At 37.4% G+C, this 26,618-nt stretch overlaps 1 long non-coding RNA gene across 1 annotated transcript in view; it reads right to left on the bottom strand.

Moving 5' to 3' along the window:
- Window positions 1-26,618, bottom strand: part of LOC113047942 (uncharacterized) — a 65,601-nt gene that overhangs the window by 35,291 nt on the left and 3,692 nt on the right. Inside the window, exons 3-10 of the long non-coding RNA XR_003276376.1 lie at window positions 22,121-22,339; window positions 21,288-21,427; window positions 21,051-21,136; window positions 17,226-17,252; window positions 16,959-17,103; window positions 16,527-16,630; window positions 2,875-2,989; window positions 2,485-2,646 (exon numbers count right to left, since the gene is read on the bottom strand). This is a non-coding gene — a long non-coding RNA (uncharacterized LOC113047942). The remainder of the gene's footprint in view (window positions 1-2,484; window positions 2,647-2,874; window positions 2,990-16,526; window positions 16,631-16,958; window positions 17,104-17,225; window positions 17,253-21,050; window positions 21,137-21,287; window positions 21,428-22,120; window positions 22,340-26,618) is intronic.

The raw sequence follows: 26,618 nt of genomic DNA, 5'->3' as shown, positions 1-26,618 counted from the left end.
TAGCTCATCCTGCGCCAGCTTTCAACCCAAACCTCACTCCTGATCCCATAATTATCCCAAGATGGAAATGATTGCATCTGGAGTTTCCAAACTGACAACTATATTTGCATCAAAATAATCCTCTTTCTTGGCTCCTGATACCGGAGAATAATCGGAGCCATTGGAGCGGGAATTAATCGTATCCCCCTGCTCACGCTCAGACGAAGCCACTCTGTAATTTAGTCATCCTGCGTGGGCTTTTTAAAGCATGGTGTATTCTAACTGGAGCTTTTAGCTTAGCCTGTTATGCTGTAATTTAGGCCAGGCTGACAGCTTACACATGTGCTGTGTGTGCAAAGATTACAGCACCTGCCAATAAAATGCATAACGGAGAGCTGAGAGGCTAGTAAGGAGCGCGGTTGCGAGCTTTGCATAGACATGGTATGAGAAGTTGACCCTACAATTCTCCATGGTATCCATGTTAACATCCTCAACTATAACTGGGTTTTTACAAAGATGAAAAGTTTGGGCCCAGAGGCAGACCTAAGGTTTGACTCAAACGTTTGTGTAGGCCTACAGCAATGTTTCATTATCTCAAATAATTACAAAACCAAAAAAAATATAGAATATAAACTATTCATTAAAACTTAAAAATACCAAAACATTTAAATGTCAAGTTAAAATCAAATAATAATCCAGAGGCGTTTAAGTATGTATAGTGCAAACTGTAAAAGAAATACTTGTAAAAATGTGGAATAAGAGAAAACATTATTGATAGAAATCGCACTTTAAAACAGTAAATTGAAATATAAACAAACAGTATAATGACTTAAAAAAAAAACGAAAAAAAAATGACCAAATTAAAATATAACAATCTATTTTAAGTTAAAATAACATTGAAATATTTCCTATATATATATATATATATATATATATATATATATATATATATATATATATATATATATATATATATATATATATATATATATATATATATATATAGTGTGTATAATGCAAGCTTCAGTAGAAATGATTGCAAAAAAAAGTGTCGAATAAGAGAAAACATGAGTCACGCTGGCTAGAAAATGAATAGAAACTGCAACTTAAAACAGCATTAACAACTTATGAAGCCCATTCATTAACCGGCCGGGTGTTAATCCATCACTGAGAGAGAACCATGAAGGACGTCCTCTTACAGGGCACTGGCAGGAATAATCACACTTTTCTGAAATTAAAATTCAGAGGAGGGTCCATGTATCACCGGCTAGTGAAAGGCCTTGAGATAATAAACGCAACGTAGGTAATAATAAATAGAAGACAGTGAATGAGAGTCATAAATACACTAGCGAGCGCTAGTACAGAGGCATGCTTTAACAGTATCATGATGATGGGTAAATACATGCTGCTCATACATTTAACTTGACACCTTCAATGAAGATGTGGAAGAAACAATGTGTGTGGGACGAAGAAAGACTCCCATCACTGGTAAAGATTCAGAGCAACTATAACAACTATTACAAACGGTGACTGACTTAAAAGTTCAATTCAGGTTAAATTAGTTTCTTTATAAGTATAGAATTTAGTAAAAGTAGACACCATGGTAAATTCATGTCCAATGATTGATTTGTTTCTTACAAATGAGCAGGTACTCACTTCACATGATATTAACTGATGGACTGGAGTTTTGTGGATTATTGTCATGTTTTTATCAGCTGTCTGGAATCTTATTATGACGGCACCCATTCACTGCAGAGGATCCAATGGTGAGCAAGAGACGATCTGATAAACTTCTCCAAATCGGTTCTGATGATGTAACAAACTCATCTACATATCGGACGGCCTGAGCGTGTGTAAAGTTGGAATCGACAGAGCGGGAGGTTTCACAGATGTTTCTTTCATGATGTTAACATCTTTAACCACTGAATAATAATTATTAGAGCTGTTATACTGTTGATTTACAGGTTAAGTACAAATCAATATACCTATAATCACAGATCAGTGTGTTTCAGTAAAATAGACTGTGATCAGTCGACAGGCGGTTCCAGCCATGTTAAATACTTGATAAAGCAAGAGTTATGAAACTCTATGAAGGTCTGGAGTCAGTAAGATTTTGTAATGTTTATGTCGCATTTATTTTTAAAACAAAAAACAAAAATTTACAACAACAACAACAACAATAAAATATACTGTATATATAGTAATTAAGAAAAAAAAAGTTAAATTGTGAAATATTACTACAATTTAAAATAACTGATTTCTATTTTAATATACTGTATATTAAAACAATTTATTCCTATGACAAAGCTGAATTTTCAGCATCATTACTTCCTCCAGAAATAATTCAAATATACAGATTTTCAAAAAAAAAAAAAACTGTATTGTACCTGCCAAAACATTTCTAAAGAGACACTTTGCCTAACAATGACTTTTTGCCATGAATATATTCACAATACTGCACGACTCTCTGACCTCATTGCTTAATAGTTCATAGTTATGAGTCACCTGTGAAAGACCGGAAGACACGTCTGTAGAGGTTATGATGGTGAAGGCCGACCTCTGACATCTGAGCTCTCAGCGGGGTGCTTCAGTCACAGTGGAGGTTGTGTGTGTGTGTGTGTGTGTGTGTGTGTGGGGCGGCAGAATCTCGCCGGGCATCTAGGGTCACTAATAAGGAGATGTTTATGCAGAGTGTGTCAGAATCTTGGTGTCTTTTTCCCCCTTTTCTTCCCTTCTGTGTTTTCAATTATTAACAATTTTTGAGAAGGAGAGGGGGAAAAGGGGAAAAAAATAAGTAGAAATAAGTAGTCAAGCTTTTGGATGTTTCTCAATGCCGTACTGCACTTTTCTCAGAAACATCATGCATATTTAAAGTTAATAAAGCCTATTCCTTACCTTCCATCCAGACTTTTTAACGCTGCGTGAGAGAGGAGGAACTGGGAACATCAGAGTGCGACTCCGAGGCATCATCTGTGTCCTCAGGTTCAGTGTGACGAACAACACCACGTCCCTGAAGAAACCATGCACACATCATTATTACACTGATGACACAAAACAGCACCAAATACTACAGCATTGCTACTCTAGAGATGCTGTTTGGCTCAAAGTGGACTGCTGATAATAGGCATCATTTTTGAGCTTTTGTGCCACTTTTTGGTTTTCATACAGTATTTATGGAAGATCAAATTAATGTAGAAAAACATGAACAGTCTTTTTTCATGTTTAAACTTTAAGAGTGAAGAAAACTATGTCAGAGCTGCAGTGCAATAAAAAAATTTTTTGCCATTCCCTTCTATTTGTCAGAAAAACAAAAACAACATTAAATAATTACCAATACATACACACACACACACATATACACACACACACACACAAATATATATATATCATAAGCATTTTATCTAGGGGCCTAAAGGTTTTTTTTTTTTTTTTTTTTTTTTTTTTATGTCTTGTCTGCTAAGAAATCTATTAAAACATTATTGCCCATGAAGGTTCTTAATCAACCTGCAGATCCTAACAATAGCTTAAATGAAATGAAATGTTAATAAATTATACATTTTATTCATTTATCTAAATAAATTTATGGCCAGGAAATGTTCTTTATACACCCATGGCAAGTGATTAATTAAAAAGTAAATTTATATACACAGTAATTTGAGTAGCATTTTAAAAAGCTTTCTGCTATTGTCTTCTAAAGACAAAACTGACAGTCTAGTGGTACCAGTCCTATGTACAATTTGTCGTCACTCTGCATGTATGTGAACTGTAGTTGCACTATCACCAACTCAAGAAAGGCAGCGGGAGGATTTGGAAGGGAGTCAGACTGAGATGGCTATAAATCAAGGCCAGCATGGCAGGATTCCGACAGGCTGCTATGGCTGCATCTGCTGAGCAGCTTTCATCCTCCTCAACCCGTTTATGCATATCTACAGGATATCCCACCTCCACGGTGTCCAAAGCTCAGGCTCAAGGCCTCTCCAAACCCGCAGTCTTCCCAGAGATCCCTTCCCTTCCCTGTTTAATTGATTCTGCTGGGGTGTCAGAAAAGGAGAAATACATATCTCATTATTTATTTAAGCTAGCTTTGATATGGGTGTATTTAAAAAGGGTTAATACATACAGTATAAGGCTTAATCTCGCGGGGGGTAGCTTTAAAATTTCATGACCAACTACCCGAAAAATAAAAAGAAACAGTTGCAATGTTTGAAAAATAAAAAATAAAACTTATGAACTGACAGCGGGTTGGAGGGAAGGGTTGAAAAATGAAGTCTTGATGACGTCATCTGAAATGGAAAATTGTTTACGAGATGGATCAAATTACATTTTGGCAAAATAATACATAGATTATCTCTCTGCCTTCTATCCAGCCATCTACCCATCTATCTAGCCACCCATCTACTTCTATTCATCTATCTATCCCTTCACCCATCTATCTACCATCTATCCATATCTACTCATTTACAGTATCTACCTGCCCATTTACTTCAATTTATCCATCAATATCTACCCAGTTACACGATCTACCGTCTAATCTGCTTCTATTCATCCATCCATCCATCTATATCTACCTACTCATTTACTTCTATTCATCTATCCATATATACACCCATCAACCCTATATCATTTTCTTTTTCATCTAAACACCAATAGAGGAAATGTGTTTATTTCTTGGTCTCATTGGACACTACCATTGACTTCAGATCTCAAACTCTCAGATCGTCCCACAGTTTCCTGACGTAACATTCCTGTAATCACTAGCACAGAAATGAGGAGAGGAGAGGAAGGTGGAAGCACATGGACGGTGGCGGCCCGAGATGCCGGCGGAGCCGTGGAGAGCGAGCAGGGAAAGGCAGCAGGCTTCTGCCCCCAGCATATTCATAAATCAGCTCTTTCAGGAGCTGTCAGCCACTCCATAATGAGGGTTATTATTCAGCTCGGGTGTCAAAGTTACTATCAAAGGACCGTCTCTGGAAGGCCCTCTCACTCTGCTCCTTGTTAAATAAACAGCAGTGTACACAAAATGGCAAACAAGACGTGGGTCAACCTGATACAGAGCGGGGCCACACGGGCCTCTGGAGTAATTTACCCCTCGGGAATAGCCGACTGGGGAGATGGATGATATCAGGCCTTTCAGAAAGATTAATGGAGAGAGAGGACGACAGAAAAGAAGAAGTGAGAGCAACTGAGATGTTGGAGAAGTAGAAGGAAAGATAGCATCATACAGTATCTTTCTATCTAGAAATGGGTAATAAAGTTTGTGTTCTGAATATTTTGGCCAAAAAACCCTTGTATGCATATGTATGCAGCTTATCCATTTAACAAATTGGTGGTAAAAAATAACTACATAACTACCAACCACAAAAAACTCAAACTCATGTGTCATATATTAAGGCATATGAAATAAAGTTAAACGGATAAATACTAAGCTATCAATATTGCTCCTACAACTGCCACAAAATTCCCCACATCACTTGACCTCTCATTGATAACAGTCTAATATTAACCCTCTAAGAATACACGCTTTAAAAATTCATTCTCTTTATTACTTTGTTAATATCAGACAGTGGCCTCGGAGCTGAGGGGAGTATTAATTTTGAATACTTGAAGGGGGCAGAGGAGACGAGGGGGCGAGAACTGAGCTGTATGGCAGATGAAAGGGCTAATCTCGGTTTAACATTAACAAGGGCTCCACACATCCAGAGAGGCACAAGATTATAGCTCTCAACGTGGGACTCTGGGTTATGGCTGCAACGAAATGAAAAAATGACCTGCGTTCTCATACACAGTAGGTTATGGAGTAACGCACTATGAAATACTTGGGTAACACTTCTTAATATTTTTTAATAGCTTCTGATTAGTCAGTTATGTCATTCTGTAGTCAAATAAGTTTGCATAATGATCACTAAACTGTAGTGCTAGTTGTATGTCACATATCAAATAACCATATTGATTCTTGGAGAAAATAATTTCAATAATCAATAAAAAAAAATTAAATACAACACTTATAAATAAAATAAATTATAGTTTAATAACATGACTAAAAATATACTCTATATAAAACTACTACTACTACTACTACTACTACAATAATAATAAATTAACATTTTTATAATTAGCATTAAAACAAACTTGAAGACTTGTTTAAAGCTTCATATTTAAAATATCATGAAACAGATCTGACATTAAAAGCAAGAAAAAAACATTATTACTCAAATTTAATAAGTTTAAGTTTTATATTCTATAATTAGTATTTAAATATTAATTGAAAGAAAAAAATGTCATTTATAATCTCAAGAAACAGATCTGACACTAATTACATAATGTTGAATTACTTACTAATAAATTATTTACTTGATAAAAATATGATGATACTGAAAACCGCAAATTCATAAATTCATAAAAACAAAAACATTAATACAAAAAAATATATACAAAAAATATGATTATTATTATTACTCAAACAAGCCTTTTGTTTTATAATTAGCATTTACAAATTTATTTGAAAGCTCACCCTCCACCACCACAAAATTCATATTTAAATCTCATGAAACACCGATCTCACACTGCATAACTGCATAATGTTGAATTACTTATTAATAAATTGATTACTTGAAGAAAACATTTCACAATACTGAAAACATCTAATTCATTAAAAACAAAAGCCATTTACAGTTTTAAATCAGCAAAATGCAAATCACAGAAATGGAGCACAAAAACCACTTTCTACATGGAGAAAGGGTTTATAATATGATTATATTTAGTTGGCTTCTTGGGTGGTAAAATCAATTAAATGCCACATTGAGTAAATGAGAGGAAAGCACTGATAGTCGCAGCCCATTCCTCAAATTGTCATAATTACCACAGCCAGAGGGGTCACCATCACAGAGACCATTCAAGGACAAATAAGAGACTTCCCCAGGACGACGAGGAAGTGTTTCCTCTTCTGTTTAAAGAGGAGAGCAACTCCAAACAGTCAGGAGTCATCATTTTCATCTCACCTACCTGAAGGCAACAGATTAATCTTTTACATCTGTGAGTTTTAGACAGGCCTTCATGCTGTGCGAAAAATCACCAACGTACCCGAAACCAATTAATGATTTTGTCATTTCGGTGTCGGGACACTGGTGTTTGTCAAAGTATCTCTGCAACAGTAATTTGCGCCATCTGTTCTCATAAGTAGTGAAGAAAGCGGAAATATGTGATGCATTTAAGCTCCATGTGTCATGTGACTGTTGGGGCCGTGTCTGGTGGACATGAAGAGAACATATGTTGTCTTCCAGCCCGCGGGCTGACACTGAAGATGAGAAAAGACAGTACTTCAAGGCAAATATCGTCCCTGTAGAAAGCCTGCCAGAACCTATGTGGTTCAGTGTATTGACAAATCTCTTGTGGACGGCACAGACATGGAGGTTTACAGCACTAGCCGCTTTCAGTCCTCATCGCTGTGAAGTCTTGAAAACAGGACACCGTCCCAGGCAGCTTGGGGGAAGCCTGATGACACTTTGACTGACACCTTATGGGGCCGAAGGAAAAAGCGACGTGGAGGTAACAACCAATCTTTGAATTGGATTAAACAGCAGAAGATATGATAACCCACATTTGATCCTGTTTAACATGGCCCATTTGTTTATTACACACAAGAGTAAGAGGTTTAATTGCAATGCAGACTTTGGCCTGAAGATGGATGAGATGGAGACAGACTCTTGCCATTGGAGACTGCAAAACAGACCAGAACCACCGATGATGAATGACGAGCCAGAAGCTCTGTTTTCCCCCAAAGGAAACCATCCTGTTGAAAAGATGACAGCCAACCTCAACAGCTTCCTAACTCCTCATCTACAATCTAAAAAATCTTCCAAAAGGGTTTTGTGCAGTGATGCCATAGAAGAGCCTTTCAGTGAGAACAGTTCCAAAAATTAAACATTGATTTTCTTAGTGTGAAGAACATTAAAAAAAAAAAAAAAAAATAATAATAATAATAATAATAATAATAATAATAATAATTATATATATATATATATATATATATATATATATATATATATATATATATATATATATATATATATATATATATATATATATATATATATATATATATATATATATATATGTATATATAATTTCCACTATAAGGATTCCATGGATGTTCTTCAAGGTTCTACATGTAACCTTAGACACCAATAAAGAACTTTTATTTTTCAGAGTGAAGGCTAAACAGTAGAAGACCGTAAGGATAGGTCAACATTTTGGGTCAAAACAGCTCGGCAAACAAAGAAGAAAGGGAATTTGGTATCGGGGAAGTAAGATGAGAAAAAACAAACAAAACAACAAGTGGCACATCTGCAAATTAGCTTTGACTGCTCAACAAGGAGCTTGTGTTGACAAGGGAGAGAGAAGATCTGATTTGCTGACACCAGCAAAGGAAAAAAAGAGAGACAAATCTAATCATCCCTTCTAATCAAACCGTTGCCGCCTTCTTTCCACATAGACCCCCCTGGCTTAAATCAATTTCAAACAAACTTGATTCTGAGGCGGTAACGGGGGGAATCAACAGTACCTTTCAATTTAATTCAGTGCTGTGCTCTGGGAGAGAACAACTTTCATCCATCACCATTCATGTGCCAGGAGCACAGCTGTAACTCTAAACACACACACACACACACAAAACAAGACCCGGTGGAGGGAAAACCATCTGTAAATACATCTCAGCATCAGCTTACATGCCCAAACCACTCAATATTGGTAGGTTGTGATGGGAATCACCAGTTATTCCTATAGAATTCAGTTTCTGAACTACACATTAAACTATAATATATTTACAATTGATTAGACTTTTATTACCACAAAACCCTTTTGTAAATGAGCATCTTTACACACAGTGATAAATATCCAGCGAGTAAGAAAGTTGCGATATTCAGTAACTGTGCTTAAAAATTCAGGGTCTGCTTCAAACATTTTAAGTGATTCATTAAATGAACTGGCTCATAAGAGTCATTTGTTGTTAAGCAAACAGTATGTTTATGTATATTTCACAAAATATGTAATACTGTATACCAAGCTATCTGTTATTTTTACTAACATTGCTACAAATAGCTTAATGTGGCAAATCAAATGTGGTATTACTCAGATAGCAACAAATGTGTCAACTTTCAAAGTGTTTCTCTACGATGACAGCAGCTGACCTCACAGTTTAAGCTAATGCACGCTGCAGCGCCCCTAGTGGTGCTTTTTTTAAAAATCCAATGCATTCTTGCTTGCGCAGCTATAAGCGTCTGCATTCGCATACTAACACCGAGAGAGTGTTTCGACCCAAGACTGGCAGCTTGCACGGGTGCACATGCCTTGATGAATTGCTGATGGAAGCGATGTCCCTTCTGAATCGTGTCCCTTCTTACTTCACTCTGGCCACATCCTCTCTTCCCTCCACCCCCTGCCACTTCCTGTCATTAAGCCTCTCAGTGCCTGTCCCTAAAATAATCCCAGCAGTTTTTTGTCAATCCACTAATAATTCAATTTAGCAGGCTCGGCACAGAGCTCCGCCATTAGTTTTGAGGACGTGATTTAAGATTGATGACTTGTGCCCCTTGGGAGTCTGTTTCATGAGGTGCTGGGGGGTGGCGGGGGGCACCACAGCCAAGGTGCGGAGGGAGAACAGGCATGGAAGTCGAGCGAATTAAACTTTGGAATTGATTTTCTTAAAATTTGAGTTGACTAATGTGACAAGTCGCAGCTGTGAACGGCGGAGCGCTGGGTTAAAAAACCTGCGGCCTGTCTCCTCCAGGCTTCTCACAATGACACGGCAGTGAGAGAGAGAGAGAAAATGTGTGTTAGGAGGCCTCATGCACACACACACACACACACAAACATATGCTGCTGCTCAGTCATCAACCTGCTGTCACCGACACAAATTACAGCCAGGAGAGAGAGAGAGAGAGAGAGAGAGAGAGCAAAAAAGAGAGACACACCTCACATCACCACAGCCTCGGAGCTGCAGGTACTGAAGGTGGTGCTGACAAGGGACAGGTCACTGCTGTGACATTGTTGAATAATTCAAGAAAAGAAAGAAGGAATGAGGGGGAAAAGAGAAAGGGAGTAGATAAGTCAATGAAAAAAAAAAAGTATAGAACATGTATGGGTGGATACTGTCGGCTTGTTGTAACACTCACAAGCCGCTGTGCCATCAAAAGCAACATATATTGCAGTGTCTACAAGTTACATCACCGCAACACAATACTTCTGGTCTGGGAGGCCACATCTGCTAACATTTGCATCTGTCTGCTCGTCTGAGTGCAAATCACAACCTCTCAATCCCTCTAAAATTAAAGTTGACCTTGATCCGCCTATTTTCAAAAAAAAATAATTTAATAAAGCATTTCTACAATGGCACTGGTAAAATATTATATATATAGATCAAAACATACTACATTAAATGTTATACATCAGTGTTGTTTTAGTAACATTGAGACACTACTGTATTTAATTTGTTGGAATAATTATTTTTATATTTTCCACTTTCATTTGAGTTAAAGTTTTAGTTGGCTTGTTGCATGTCATTTTTAGTATTGACTTTTTGACTATATAGTTTTATAAATGTATTTTTTTTTTCAGTTTTAGTTATTTTAGAATGTCAATATAAAGTATAATAAAAAATATATATATTAGTACGTTTGAGCTATAAAAAAAAAAAAAAATAGACCTACTAGAACACCAAACAGACTGAATTATTATTTTTCATTAACAGCAGAGTGGTTGTAATTCCCCAGCCAATGCGAGTCGCAAAGCAGTCCTGTTTGATCCAATGTTGCAATTCAGAAATGACTTAAAGAAGCGGTAAGCAAAGACAGCCAAACGACGTGGCCCCTGATGAGTGAATGCTGGAATTGGTTTCACGCTCGAGCACAGTCTTTAAGACAAAGTACCTCAGGAGATAATTATAGTGTCAAGCATCCGCCAGGCCAGCTGTTGACGATTGGCCAATATTTAGCTTTAATTAAATCAAAGCAGAAATGTGATTTCTCCTGAGTGATGTTTACACAGAAAGTCCACTTTAGAAAAACACAACATGAGTCTTAACATGTCTCCTTCCGTCCCCTCGGTCACTGCTGAAGTTTATTTTGTGACTAAACACGTCGGCCAGAGTACATGAATCCCAAAAACTAATGAAACAATGAACTTTGAGAAGTGTTCATTAACCTGAGAGGCAAAGTATATACATTATTTACAAATTAAATACCTCAGAAATAATGTGCATCTCAAGATTGAACGAGTTGCATTAGAATGAATATTAGTGACAGGAAGTGTAAAAAAAAAAAAAAAAAAGTCAACTCATGGTGCAAGATTAGGTTAATTTAATACAAATGTAATTAAATGGCAAAATGTGCTATTCTTAAGAATATAACAGAGATGCTAAAGAGTTTAAGTAATACTTTTACAAGGGCTGACAAAGCTTTAGATCTTTAAAAATTAGTCATGAACCAAAAAAGGATTGAGACTCCCTGCTGTAGAAATAAATGTACGATCCTACAGTAACATGACCCATTGGACCATAAAAAGTTAAGAAACACTTCAACCGCAATCTTTCAGAATATTGCTGAGGATGGCATAAATACAGCGAACTGTGCACATATATGCAGTAAGAGTATCCTAAAATAGACATCCTCCACAAAACGCTCAGCAGAGATATCACAAATATTTAAAACCTATTACTTTCCATGTCTGAGATTAAAGTTGTGCAATTGATTTCATTTGCTGGCATCCAACAGAAAGGGCTGTACTCTTTCCTGCCTGCTGTTTGGGAATATGGGAATGTTTGGCTATAATCTTAAGAGTGGACTATTGATCTTGCTATTTTAATATGTTGTGTGAGCAGCTCTGTTTGACTGCCTTTTTTCATTAGCCGAAGGCTCTCTGTCTTCAAGCCGGGGAATTAAAACTGCCTCTTTCTCTCTTTAGACTGCCGGATGAAGGCGGCCAAGAAAGGTCAATACAAAATTAATATGGGCATTAATATTCTTAATGCAAACTTGATGCGTGCAAAGTCTAAGTTTTGACTGAGGTCCGCACAAAGTTAGATATGATTCTCCCGAGGCGGCCTGAGGCACAGAACGCCTGCGAGGACAGGGCACGCATTAATTGCGACTGTATTGCGCACATCATAAACTCACAGCTGATGCTGATCAGAGCACTTCGGCGATGACTGTGAATCTCCTTCATTTAAATTGATTGTAAAACAGCGGTGGGGGAAAGTGCTTCAGCAGCGAAAACATTCAGAGGTTGCCTCTGTGTTAAGAGATTTAATTACATTTATAATATGAGAAGGGATTTGACTATGCAAATTCCTTTAAACTGAAGAGTCTTTTATGTAAACACCCCAGTTGATCGGTGCCCGGGAGGGGAGCGAAGGGATGATCTGTCTGAAACCGAGACCCTATACACAGATGCTGAAGAAATAACGAAGAAAAACCTACCAGGGACTCACCACTGGCGTCTACTGTTCTTAAATTAAGCTAATTATATTTACTATAGAGTAACTAACCAAAAGCTCAACTCCACTCACAAAGTTTTAGTATTTTTGGATATGAAAACGCATCAGGTTCCATTATGATGCATTTTTACATTCCTCAGAAACATCTGGATACATTTGGCCATCGTAAAGAAAGGAAAACCTGACAACATTACACGTAAATACATACACAAACATTGGCCACAGGAGACACTTTAAGACTTTAAACGGCAATCTGTCTCAGCTGGCCAGAGACAAATATTAATACCAGGATAAATAGGTTCAGAAAATATAGCGATTCCAAGATACTAAGATTCTAAGTCTTACCAAACAAGAAGTACAGTAGTAGCATTTTTTCAATGTACACTGAGGGCTGTGCTGGAGAATTCCCATCTGTGCTGATGTACCTGCTGTTATTTATGAGGGCTCTTGTTTAGGCATGCACACCACAGATGCTTGTAATTAATCCAGCATGCAATTAGATATGGTTTCAATTCACAGCTGAGAGTAATTAACTTCTGATGTCCTTCCTCTCCGAGCGAGCTAGCACCGGTTTGAATTAGATAGCATAAGCATGATTTCTAATCTCTTACCTAAGGCAAGAAGTACAAGACTAATTTCATGTTTTCTTTCAGAAATAATCAATTTCCTTTGAAAGTGTTTCTGAGGCTGATTAGTTCACAGACCATTTAATTGGCATGTTGTTTAAATCATATGAGGACAGAAGTCACAATTCCGAATGATCTTGAAATGAGAAGCTAGTAATACACTAACTTTGCCAAATCCAGGAAGTGATGGTGTGAACTTGATTCATCCGTTTTTGTCATATTATATTTTTTTCAATTCAATGCATAATTTATTGCTAAAGTACTGAAATCAATTTTGGAACATTTATATATTAATATAGCTAAATAGGCAAAGATTTAGGTGCATTTATAATAATCTAAACGGTAAAGAAGAAAGAAAGGTCCTCTTCTTTGGTTAAAAGAAAATCTGGTTCTTCCAAGTCTTCAGCCTCTGATTTTCAGCTTTTGAGTAACTCTGTGGCTGCCTTCCATAAGACCTCCCTTTGGTTTGTGTTAATGGGGGCCGTTAAGGTCTTTCCAGAATGTAGACGAGTGGAGCAAAGCTCCATTTATGTTGCTTATGAGGCTTTGGGTGAGCTGGGAAGCGGACCACCTTTCTCTCTGGATCTGCTGGGCCGTTCTGCCATATCCTTCACCGGGGCGACGCTTCACAGATTCACCTTGACTTCCCCACCATTTCCAGCCATCAATCCGAGGCCAAGCTCCCTTCTGCTTTTGTAGATGGGCACATCTTTTTATTCTAAATCCGCTCTCATTACAGATCCTCTCAGCCGGTCAGTAAGAAGACCTCAGCTGAAAGTTGGGGAAGTAATTGAGCGGATCTTTCCCTTGAAGGCTGACTGCCCGGCTCCTATTTGCCTAGATTCAGGATGTAGTGGCCATGGCTGGGCTGTCTGTCGGCCGGACTTCATCTGAGCGTTCACGTCTGGGCACCGGGTTCTTCATCTCATTATCAGCCGGTAGAACTGTCAGAAGGGGAAAAAACAAGGTTGTAATGTAATCTGGTCACTGGACTTTTTCCTCTTCTTAATGATGGTCTTTCTTGCTCTCTCTGCCCTTCTGCTCTTCCTTGTCACGTCTGATAGACTCACGTGGTAAGGAGAATGTGCCGATTGCATAATATGATATTGATCTTCACCCGCCGGCAAGTGCCATTATCGCTGATAACCATGTAGACGAGACAAACAATCTAATTAAGAAAAAAAATTATAAAAGGAAAGAATGCATTAATTCGCTGCACAACATCTGTTAACTAGTTAAGCTTGGTTAATAAGCAAAATAATTAGGGTTTCATCGTGTTTGATTCCCTCAGCTTCTTCTTCTGTATTCATATCTGGAGGGAAAGCGAGCACTGCTACCCTCAGGCAGAGGAAGCATTAATATGAGCCCAAGAGAGCCATTCACAGGCAGGAAGAGAGGAGGCATCCAGAGGAGGCTCCCCGGCTCTCCACCTGGGCAATTGGGAGGCTAAACGGCGCAGATATCGCTTATTAAACCATCTGCCTCATGCTAATTAGATTATCGCAGATAAAGAGAAGGAGTTTTCCTTGTAGACTTTAATGAGATAATGGGTCAACCAATTGCACAGGGAAGATGGATGCAATTCAGGGACGCTGACTGCAGTATTTCAGGTGAAGGTGAGCAGAGGAACAGATATAAGTTTGAGGGTGATTAATCGCGTGTATCCAAAAAAAAAAAAAAAAAACGCTAAGGAGAATGAAAATAAAAACAGAATGTACAGAAACTCCAGGATAAAACTCTTTATCTGAAAGCTGCAGCTATGTCTTGGATCATCTTCATAGTTCAAAGACACATGATTTGGCAAAAGATTTTTGTTAAAACTCTGAAAAGTACTTTTTAAACTTTAAACAATCCATCATACAAATATTATTATATCATTTACATATCACCTAATTTACAGATGCCCTAAAATAATTATCAAAACAATGAAATAAATCAATTTTAAGTAAATTATGAATGACAAGCAAGTGTCATTTCCACCACAACAAACAATTTTACAATTAAAACTTTTTATTAAAAGCGAAATTAGTGAGACAAAAATGCCTGCAAAAACAAGCATGAGATGAAATGTGACAGTAAATCTAATTTTATTACTATTTTTATTGTGCGTAACTTGTTGTAATTTTGTCAAAAAGTATGATTTAATATGAGTATGTGACAAAGTGCTATTAAATAAGCCTTAAATAAACATATATATATATAATTTCCATCGTTATTTGTGGTGGAAATAAATGGATGAATATGAATTTAAACAGAATAAATGTAGTAGAAATGAAATTTGGGGAGGGGTGGAGTTAAAAACTTAACATTTTCAAAAAATATTTCCAAAAAAGAGCCACAATGAAGAAAAAAAAACCCACCCTATTATTATTCTTACTAAATAAAGTCATAAATCCGTCACCAAACAAGATCAGTATTGATTTAGTATTGTACGCCGGTAACAGGAGTGACCATAAAATACCTGGTCTAGCAAACATCTGGTTTCTTTTTTTGTCATAGATAAATTTCATCTTTAAAGGAGGGTAAACTGAGAACTCTGCTAACTAATGAAGCAAAGGCTATCGATTAGGCCTGTCACAAGAGGAAGGCATTAAAGTACACATTCAATAAGGCACTTCATATCCCGTCCAGCTAGTGTAAATGTTAAGTGCTAAAGAATATTACCAGGATCAATACGTGAGAGCAACTTCACATATAGCATGCCATGTCTTCTCACTTTCTCACAGGACAACTTGATGCATACACAACAGAAAGTCCCATTTCCATAAAGCCTTCGCTGTAATCAACAACTCAGCAGTGTAAACTGGAGCTTATTAAAATGTAATAACGATCACTTTGTCCCTGTTCACAATAAATAAACTCAATTTCCTCTCGGTTACGGCGAGAGAGGCTCCTTAAGCAAGACAAATGAATGGTTTGCAGCACAGACTAACAACATTAACTGGCTAATTAAACAACAATAGAGGATGCCGGGGCTTCTTGCGATAATTATGCAATGTAGTTTAATGAAAAGGTTAACTGTGCATGAGAAATACGATGTCTTTGTCTCAGTGCCAGACCAGTCAGGGAGAAGAAAAACAATTTTTTTTTCCGGGATTTTCCTCACTAAACAAGGCAAATGAAATGTGTTGCATGGCTTCTGCTTGGTGTTTACCAGACATTGGTTTCCCAGACAGCACAAACTTAAATGAGGACTAACCATATCCTTCAACGTCCCTGAGATGACGATATTCGAATATATATATATATATAGCCAACAAATTTACCATTGGTTTTGTCAGAATAAATAAATAAATAAATGCAATAGTTGTTCGCAGTGTTTATTTTCACAAAGATCTAAAAGATTTACCACAACGCAATTTAAGAAAAGTTCTTGGATCATCTGATAGGTAAAGTCTTCACACAGAAGCGGACTCGTTGTGCTCCATTATTACCTGTATGCCTTGAGAAGCTGATGGCGGTTGTATCACACAATCCTGAGCTCCATTGTGCCTTCCAGGTGTCTTACTGAGAGCTTTCCTCCACTGGCCTCCTCTCACTGAAATGTAATTACAGCCCCTGCTGAGAGGTGTGGATAGCCACATTTCCATATGCTATAAATATTCCATTAATTGATAATGTAAATGCCCTTGAGATGCAGACTTTAAGCTGGTAAATCACTACTGGGGCCTTCTTTCCATTGCAACACATCTGTCTCAGTGACAAAAGCTCTTCTAAAACCTTCCAAAGGAAACCTTATGACCCTCCTGTTTTTACATTACGTCTATACAAAAATCTACTTTTTATATCTGTATCTCAGTAAATTTATTGTAAGTTACTAGTAAAGTTACTAGTGTGAAACGTTTAGGTGTGTTGGTGGCCCTCACCTTGAATATTTATGGTTCCACTTTGAGCTCAACTCAAGTAGTCCCCTGGACGAAAAGACCACACTGGCTTTGTTTGCTACTCTTCAGAAAATATTGCCGAAAGGCATTCTAGTTTTGTGTGCTGTCCTACAGAAAGTCTTTTTTGCTGGATTTGAGATACAGTGGGAAATGACAGGAAATTAGAGATCAAGAATGTGATTAGAAATCCAACCTGTGTCACCCATATGAGAATCATCACATCTCAACATGCCTGGAAAATGCACTTACCTCCTCATTTTCTGAGCCATCGATGTTCTACAAAAATGAGAGAAACCAGAAAATTGATTTAACATTTTTTTATATAGAAGCACAGTATTTAAAACCTAGCAAACCATGCTGCTTAGAAATGTAAGTGCTTATTCCAACCACAGAGTGTTTATTAATTGAAAAAAACCCTCTAGAGTCAAAAACAACCAAGGGATCAATAATGTATGGCTGCGCATTGTGCACGCGATGCAGCTGTTAATTATTCAGTAAACGGACTAACATACAAGTCCATTAGTGTTTTTTTAAACGCAAAATTCCTTTGCATAAAAGCAGCTAGCTTTCATTTTTATCATGGCTTACAAGCTTAAAGAATTTATGATAGAAAAATATTTATCTCGTTTTGAAAGCGTAGGATGCAAATCTCCAATGATGAACCATAATGGATGATGTCTTTTCAAAAAGAAATGCGCTGTACAGAGCATTCCCACTGCAGGCATTTGAGAGGCTTTTGTCATGAATTTGTGATGAACTGTTGGTTTACAAATATAAAAACATGAATACTGTTGGCATTTACACCGTTTTATTTATAGTTGACACATTTAATATGCTCACTAAAAGCTAACAGGTTTAAATGACTTCCTCTTGCTGAGTGCAGAACTGTATTTTGCATGCAGGGGTGATTCTGAAAGCAGTCTTGTTCTTGTATAACATAGCATCTGTGCATAACATTTACATAAAAAAATGCAGAATATTAGCTTGTTCAGCAGATGGTCACACACTAGCAAAAGCATGCAAACTCATGCATATACAGCGACAAAACTGCCACCATTAAAAAAAATCCATATTATATATATTTTTTTTTTTTACAAATGCTGATTTATTGACCAAATGAATCACCCATCATATATACAGTATTTTTTTTAAATATAAATACATATAATTTAATTATATTATATTTATATAACATAAGGTACCCTTATATACACATACATTATATATATATATATATATATATATATATATATATATATATATAACAGACTGGCGTGAATGTCATGTATTTTTAAGATGCTGCTGTAAAGTTTAAAGTACTTTTGTTTTGTATGGTTTTTTTATTGCATTGCTATTTATATAAAAAAATGTGTTTGATATAAAATATCAATCTAAGTGTCTTACTATAGGGCCCAAAAGATATCCATCACACCCGTTTGTTACTAGTAAACGCCAATGCCTTTGATCACTGGTTAGCGGCATACACATGAATGATTTATTTGTCATACACCCCTGGAGTTATGCTTAAAGTATTTTCACACCTTTCCACGGCCTCATCTATCCCACAAACATGTCACCTTGTTACGCAAACTGACAGGAGTCAAGAAAAAAAAGCAGAGACGGTAAACAGCTACACGACGGCGGGACTGAGCATTGCTTTCAGAAGATCACAGAGCTGAAATTGCACCTGACATTTCAAAAGGCGAAAAAGTTACGTGTGCACACGCTCTGCTGACAGAGTTTCTCCCCCGTTCGCCCTCTCTGGGGTGTTCCTTTATTAATGAGCAGCACACATAAAACGCAACAGTATGACTGAGGGTGTCACTCATCAAAAAATACTCCATTCACAGCCGTCTCCTCGCATGGAGAGGAACCACTCTTTTTTATAAGGACAAGAGACAATCGCTGATTGCCTGGTCTTTCAGATGACCAGACCTTCAAGCCTCATTTTTCAGACACGGTATGAATATTGTATGCAAAGTGAAGCTACTTTTTGGCAGCACAGGGAGCCTAGGACTGAGCAGCAGATATACAGAGGAAGGCTTCTTCTCAAAGAAGGCTTTACTGTGCGGAGATGTGTGTGCGTTTGTGTGCAGGAAAAAGTGAAACCAAGAAAATGCTTGAGTGACACTTTTTTTTTTCTTATCATAGCAATAACTGTTATTTTATTCTTCTAATGCATCACGCCTTTAAGATTTGTAGCAATAATGCACTGATTTATTTTCCTAGCAAGAAAACAAGCCAAAAACATTTCCAAAATATGATCAACTGCATTTAATTGTCTGTATAATCAAAGAAGCGGAGCACGAGAGAAGTTTTGGTGTGCACAGCAGAGGCGGCCGCTGTAACTCATAGCTGTGGGGCTAATAGGGTGGAGGGGGGAGAGTCTGGCAGGGACAGGTTTGATGTGGAGCTGTCACTGATGGAGAAGGTACTGTACCTGAGCATGTCCAAAACACCAAACACAGACCTCTGCTCCTCCTCTGCTCCAAAAAACAGAATACAGGAACACAGTTGTTTGAATAATAAATACTCGTGGCACTCGAGTGGCAGGGTGCCTGCAGAGACTCGCGCCCAGAAAACGATGTTGATGTGTGGGGAAAGCCGGCCCGACATATGTTGCCATGAATAAGGTATACGGGAGACATCATTGCAGCTTCCAGATTTCCAGGAGCAGGAGTTTCTCTCTGGCGTAAATTGACACATCCTGAGCGGGAATAAACTTTTGCAGGAAAAGCATCGTCCTTCGAAAAAATTTGCCACAATTCATTTCCCGTGTTGGTGACCAAGTCTGTGAAAGTTTCTCTACTGGTTTTCTTGGGAGTTGGTATCTTATTACCTGAATAAAACCCCACTGGAGAGAAAAAAAAAATGTCTCTAGCTGGTCATTAGCTGGACTACTAACTGATATGGCCGAGGGGTGACCTAGTAGACCTTGGATATTACATTTCTGGACTGATTGTTATTATGTTGTGGCCAACAACAGAGCAATGGATGATATAAAATCCTATACTATTTAAATAAATAAAATAATTACAAATGGTTAAAAACTAAAATTAACAGTTTACTAGTCTATCTTTCTGTGACAAATTGTGGATAAAGGCATGTGTTAAGTGCATGAACGTGAATAAAAATGTGTTGTGAATTTAGACATGAAATTCAAAATTTATACAAGATTTGTTATTAAAATATTAGCATTTGTTTTAATTAATCCTTAACTGTCACTCACATTTTTGAACATTGACTTTGTAGGGCACGATCCAAACTTAAATTTTTATAATTCATGAATGAAAATATTTTGTAACATGATATTGATGTACCATTTACATGGAAATGCAATGTCTGATTTTAAAATGAGTTTTAAAGGATGAATTTTGAGATTTTAAGTTTTCAGTCAATATATAACTTCTGATGATTTCTAAAATGTGATTGAGAAAAAGGCAACAAACAAGCCTTCTTTTTTAAACAAAGGTCAAAACTCCAGTTATAATTTAGATTTTTGAGGGTGCACTCTTGTCATAAATTAATCGATTACATTTCCTACATAATTTTTAGCAAAAAACACTGGTAAAATATATATTTGGGAGTCTTAGACCTTTCCAACGATATATAGTTTGTCAAGATTAGATTTAATTGTAATATAGTGAAGTAAATGTAGCCGTCCCACAGAGTGGACGGGTGACAGTTAACAGGTTAAAAAATAAAACTAAGTATATTAAAAGTCTGTTGTTGTCTGTTTGTTGATGTATATATATATATATATATATATATATATATATATATATATATATATATATATATATATATATATATATATATATTTTTTTTTTTTTTTTATATAATTTATGATATATGAAATGAGATGATACATCATGTGGGTTGATCCTAATAAATAAATTCAAAATCGCCAACATAATCTGAAAAACATCATGATTTAGATAAACTGTGCATCCTTTGTCTTAAAGCTAGAAGACCACAAGCTTGCCTTCAGGTCCGGCTCTGTTCCAGTATGAAATTCTATTCACATTGGAAATTGTCAATCTGGTTAGTTAACATAACGACAGAAAAACTTACTTTGTGAAAACATGCTCTTGGTCTAATTCATCAGTGCGAAGAAATCTCTGTCTGACTGTCTTCCTTTCTTGCAGATGCCACTAAGGCTGCAAGGATGGGAAAACAAAGTTAACAAATAGTCAAATAGTGTTGTATCAAATGCAGGATTTCTTGCCTCTAGCTAATGCAGTAGAGCAAATAAAAAAAGAATCAATCATTCTTTTAACAGAATCATTATTGTGATGCTCTTTACTTTACCTTCAGCTTCCACATCCCAGACAAAGTGTCTAAAAAAGTACAGCCGGTGATGTTTCAGGATGGTACACTGTGAAATCACATTCAGGTCTTGGCTCCACTGTGGTGTGGAATGCTTTTCACATCGAATATTCGGTTTTACTCTGAAATACGACACATTACAGAAGTAAAATGGGTTGCAAATTTAATTTCTGACTTGAACCATGTTCCAAGACACAGTTTGACAACCTAAACTTAGTTTTCCACTTTACATATATAAATAAAAAAACTCTTCGCTTAGCTTTAAAAAAAAAAAAAAAGATCACCGGGCAGGTGACTAATAAAAACGCAAGCAGGTACTAGTGTCAGAATATTTCATCCACTTTGGGACAGCTGTGTCTTTTGATGGCCCTGGGAATGGAGCCATTTTAGTAGTTGATGTGTCCAGCCGTAGCCGATATCTAATACGCTGTTATGCAGCTCACCCAACATGACAGAAAATCATTAGCCACCATTGGCTGCTCACTGTCACATGAATGATTGAAGAAGCAGTGAAGCGTTCAGTTTTGCGTGGCAGTTAAACGTCCGCCTGAAAGAGCGCGATCCCGGCGAGACTCATGATGAAGCATCTTGAGGGAAGGCCACCTTCACCCTCCTACAGAACATGAGCAGGAGGGGAAAAAGCACCTGTGTTACAGCCAGCTAAGATCTGACACTGGGGTCAGTCGAGCCATATGGTGTCTGTTCTATACCAAAGATCTCTAAATGCCAGCTGACTGCTATGAGATGTGGCTTTACACAGCAAGCCGGACACACAGAGGAAGTCAACACTTCGAGGGCACAACGGGGAATGGTACCTTTTCAAAATCTCAGTAATCTTGGTCCCAAGGTGGTTTAAAGGGAGAAGATTTGCCTAGCAGACCAGTGGACAGGTGTGATGCCTACAGACTGGAGGAAAGAGTCGTCCCACATGTGCAAGCCTCTATACTGTAATGAAAGACTGTTTCCTGTCTTCTCCTCATACTGGGCCATGTAGAGTTTCTCTACAGAGTTCCCCTGAGCCCCATCAGCTCCTCCTGAGAGAAAGAGAAGGACAGACACACACACACAGATGTAGACTCCTCAAGGGACTGACCAGTCTGTCCGTGTTCATGGACTACAGACGGTGTTTTGCCAGCTAACTCTCGTCTCAGCAGTCCGTGTTCATTAAGGTCATAACTGTAAAATATTTTTCCTTGGTTTCAAAGTGGGAAACATGAATTAAAAAGGTCGAAATTGTCAAATTACAAATCGAGTCAGCACCTCAATTATTCGCTTCATTTGATAATAACGTGTGGTTAATTATTCAAAGAGGTTAATTAAAACGAGGTTGATGAAACTGGAATAATGCGAGGGCTGCTAATATTTCCCGTTTGTCCAACTTGCGTGTCTGAGCTAAATATTTTTGACAATTAATTCCTAATTAATATAAACATCAAGAAATATTACAGCAACACCCATATGTTCATTCAATCACGTTTCCTAGTGCTTAATTGGTTTTCAGTTAAATAAATATTGGATTAGGCTACTCTTATTTTATTATATAGTATGTCTACATCAAAATCTTGATAGCCTTTACACCTTGTTCTTGTTACAATTTTTATAATTTAAATACAGCAATGACTATGCTCACAAACTGTCATCTAGTATAGAAAAAAGAAAAGACATTTGTGATTTTTACAACCGTTAAATAGTGTAGTTATCCACCATGAAGCAGAGACTAAAACCATCTTAATCTGGTAAAATCACTATGATACATGGCAGTATGACATTACTGTGTTTTTATTGGTGTCAGTGTGAATACCGGGTTAAGTTGGTGAGCGACAAACAGGGAGGTGAAAGCACTTGCTCAGTCCCACTGGAGAGTCTTGACGTGAGCCCTACGGGGCATTATTAAGGGACCCGGAGCGATGTTTCAGCTCCCAGTCTAACCGTCCCGCCAGTCAGCTTGTTTTATTTACTCTGAGCACTGTGTCCGTCTCACTGATGTGTCTGCAAGGGCTTGGGAAATAAAGCTGCTTGTCTTTTTATGGCTGCCGGTACTGTTTACGGCTGATGTGTCCTAACCGCCAGCCGATGCTATTTATCTGCCTCCAGACATCGCTACGATTCCCTCGTGCAATATTTCACCTCGAAGTCCATTCCTCAACTGAAGTGTCTATACATATGTGTGTTTGGGGTTTGCTGGGTGAATATCTACACTTAAAAAGACATTCAGATAATTACAGTTGGTTAACAGCTTAAAAGGGTTCAAATGGTTAGTAAAAAGGTTCTAAATCTTTTTATAGCAGTGCTTGTGTTAACGTTAAAAGGTATAGTTCTCCCAGATTTCTCAAAATTCTTACATTTTAAACCTATATGAATTTCTTTCAGCTGTTGAAGAAAAAAAGAAAACATTCTGAAGAATGCTGGCAGCCAAACAGTTGACGGTAGCCACTGACTTCCATAGTACAGAAAAAAATACTATGGAAGTCAATGGCTACCGTCAGCGGTTTGGTTACCAACACTCTTCAAAATAAAATATTTGCGTTTAGCAGAATGAAAAAAAAAACGTATACAGGTTTGGAGCAGGTGGAGGGGGTGAGCAAACAAAATAAACAAAAAAAAAATGAGAGGAATTTTCATTTTGAGTATGAAAGTATGAAACTTTGACAGCTTATTTGTGCTACCAACATATTGAGATACTAGAACTATCCTCAGAAACAATATAATAGTTATATTTTATTAATCGTTACTAGTCAAAGATAAACATTTAAAATAATACATTTAAAAACAATTTATTTTATTCAAATGCCTTTTTTTCAAGATTTCTCACAATATGAAAATAAACTTGTTTCCACCAAAAAGTATCATGAAAAAGCTGTTTTTCCATTTCCCTTCCCGTCTCCAGTCACTAGGAACTGACCGGGCTTTTCGACTCAAATATTTTCATCACGAGCTGGCAGGACCCTTTTATTCTTTCTCCCGCGGAGTTCATATGGACATGCTTGGTTTAAACCACCTTATTAAAAGAAAATAAAAAATAAATTAAAAAGGGACTGCAGGAGGATGGGGTGCATGCGTGAGAAAAAAAGAGAAAACGAGAAGAAAAAAAAAAAAATGCCGGGGCCTGTAGTAAATCCTGACACTTCAACGCACACTTGAATTTGGTTTCAAACACTTGTCTTTCCGTACCATTATAGATGTCAGCTCCTCTGATGTCACACTAGCAGGAGGCTGAATAAGGTCTCACTCTTGTGCATTTTGAAGCTATCAGTCGACGCGACTCTGTGTTGTGCCACATCAAAAGTGGAGACACCGAGTCACCTGCCGAGCTCTGAGCGAATATCTTCAAATCAGTTGTCCAAGACATTTCCCCCTATTAGTGTTCCACTCCCACACAGGCTTAAAGACGCAGACGGGCCCCTTTTGGATGTGCTAAGCGGGCCTCTGTGTTACAGCTGATAGATCATAAATCCTAGATGCTTTTATTATACCGCATGGTGACATGTCTGTCAAAGCTCTGCGTGGGGAGGCGATAAAAGAGGCTGGGGATGTAACGCAGGGATGGAGATGCAAGCAGCTACACAACTAATAAACAAAAGCGCGCTTGTGTTCACTCAGCCGCTGCTGAGTGTTTGAAAATGCAATGTTTACCGCAGAGTTGCTAAAAGGGCAAAGAACAAGAACACTGCAGAACACATTATCATTACAGCTAATAAGCAGGCAGCTGGTCAGAAATTCAATAAAAATAAAAAAAATAAACCCATGTTTGTGGGAATCAGATAAAAGGAGCTTTAGATAGACAATACATACATGATATAAAAAAGTAGAATTCCAATAAACCACAACCTATTATAACCTAACACTTCCATTATGATGTTTAACATTTATTTAAATACGTTTTTTTCCCTAATGTATTTTATATCTCCTCATGGTATCGCTCTAAATTTGTATCTCAAAGAGACATCGAAATCCATAAAAAAAGATAAATGAATCATATGTCATTATCATTAAATGTAAAAATAATATTCAAATGCTTTAAATACAATAAACAAAATTAAGAGCTGCACATAAAATTTATATTTTTAGCAAAAGCCTAGAAAACATTGCATGGGTCAAAAAATCATTAGGATATTAAGTAAAGATCATGTTCCATGAAGGTATTTTGTGAATTTCCTACCGTAAATATATCCAAACCTAATTTTTGATTGCTGAGAACTTAATTTGGACAACTTTAAAGACGACTTTCTCAGCATTCTGATTTTTTGCACCCTCGGATACCAGAAATTCAAATAGTTGTATCAAATATTGTCTTATCCTAACAAACCATACATCAACGGAAAGCTTCTTTATTCACCTTTATTATTGATAACTAGTTTTGTGGTCCAGGGACACATATATAAATCCTTGAGTATGTGATTGACTGCAATGCAAGTAATGTTTGGTGTATATGAAATAAACTCAAGGTAAACAAACACTGAGTATGTAGAGAGATGCAAGACTCAAGGGTGTGTGTGTGTGTGTGCGTGTGTTTCCTGAAAACACGTGGGTACTGGAAGTGTGTCTTTTGGGGGTGAGTGTAATCTGAGTAGATCATGTTTTCCAGACCTCAGATGAAGAAAAACAGCTCTGGCAGTCTGCCGTTTCATCTTCTGCACTGGGGTCCAAAACAAAGAGATGATGATTGATTGGATGATGAATAATTTAGAGGCGGAGAGCTGTGGGATGAGCAGAACAAGCGTGAGGCTGCCCAGCTCCTGGTCTCTCCTTAAAGATCACATTACAAGAAAAAGTTGCCCCTGATTATACTAATGTGTGTCAATGTTCATTTGCTAACCTGATATATGGAAAAATGAAAGAAGCCAAAACAGAGTGGCACTTTGGGAGGAAAGGATCCCTGTGCAGCCCAACACGAACTTCCAGTTGATATAGTGCAGAGCGGATTCAACGTACCTGCTCATACTCAAACAGAATTTGTTCCTACAGATCTTTAGGCTGAGGTGGGCTCCTCATTACACGTCTCTGCAATGTTTGAACTTGAGCATGTTATACACCACACTGAATAAGCATAGATGTAAATTAGCACTTCCTTAAAACTCAGCACCTCTCTTCTCAGTTAGGAACAGTTACAGAGATGCTGGTTCAACACCCCCCACCCCCCCCCCCCCCACCCCATTGCAATTATACGATTGACCACAGGGGGCACTGATGTGATGCATTTGCAGCCACACAAAATGAATAGAAGATAGACATGGGGCTTTTTCCCAATAACAACTCTCATGAAATTTCATTTGGATTGTAAATGTACAGTAATTTACTGTCATAAATGTGTAA

The sequence above is a fragment of the Carassius auratus genome, chromosome 29, assembly GCF_003368295.1.
Source record: "Carassius auratus strain Wakin chromosome 29, ASM336829v1, whole genome shotgun sequence".
Classification (NCBI taxonomy): domain Eukaryota; kingdom Metazoa; phylum Chordata; class Actinopteri; order Cypriniformes; family Cyprinidae; genus Carassius; species Carassius auratus.
The sequence above is the reverse complement of the archived record's forward strand: the minus strand, read 5'-3'. Positions and strand labels throughout refer to the sequence as shown.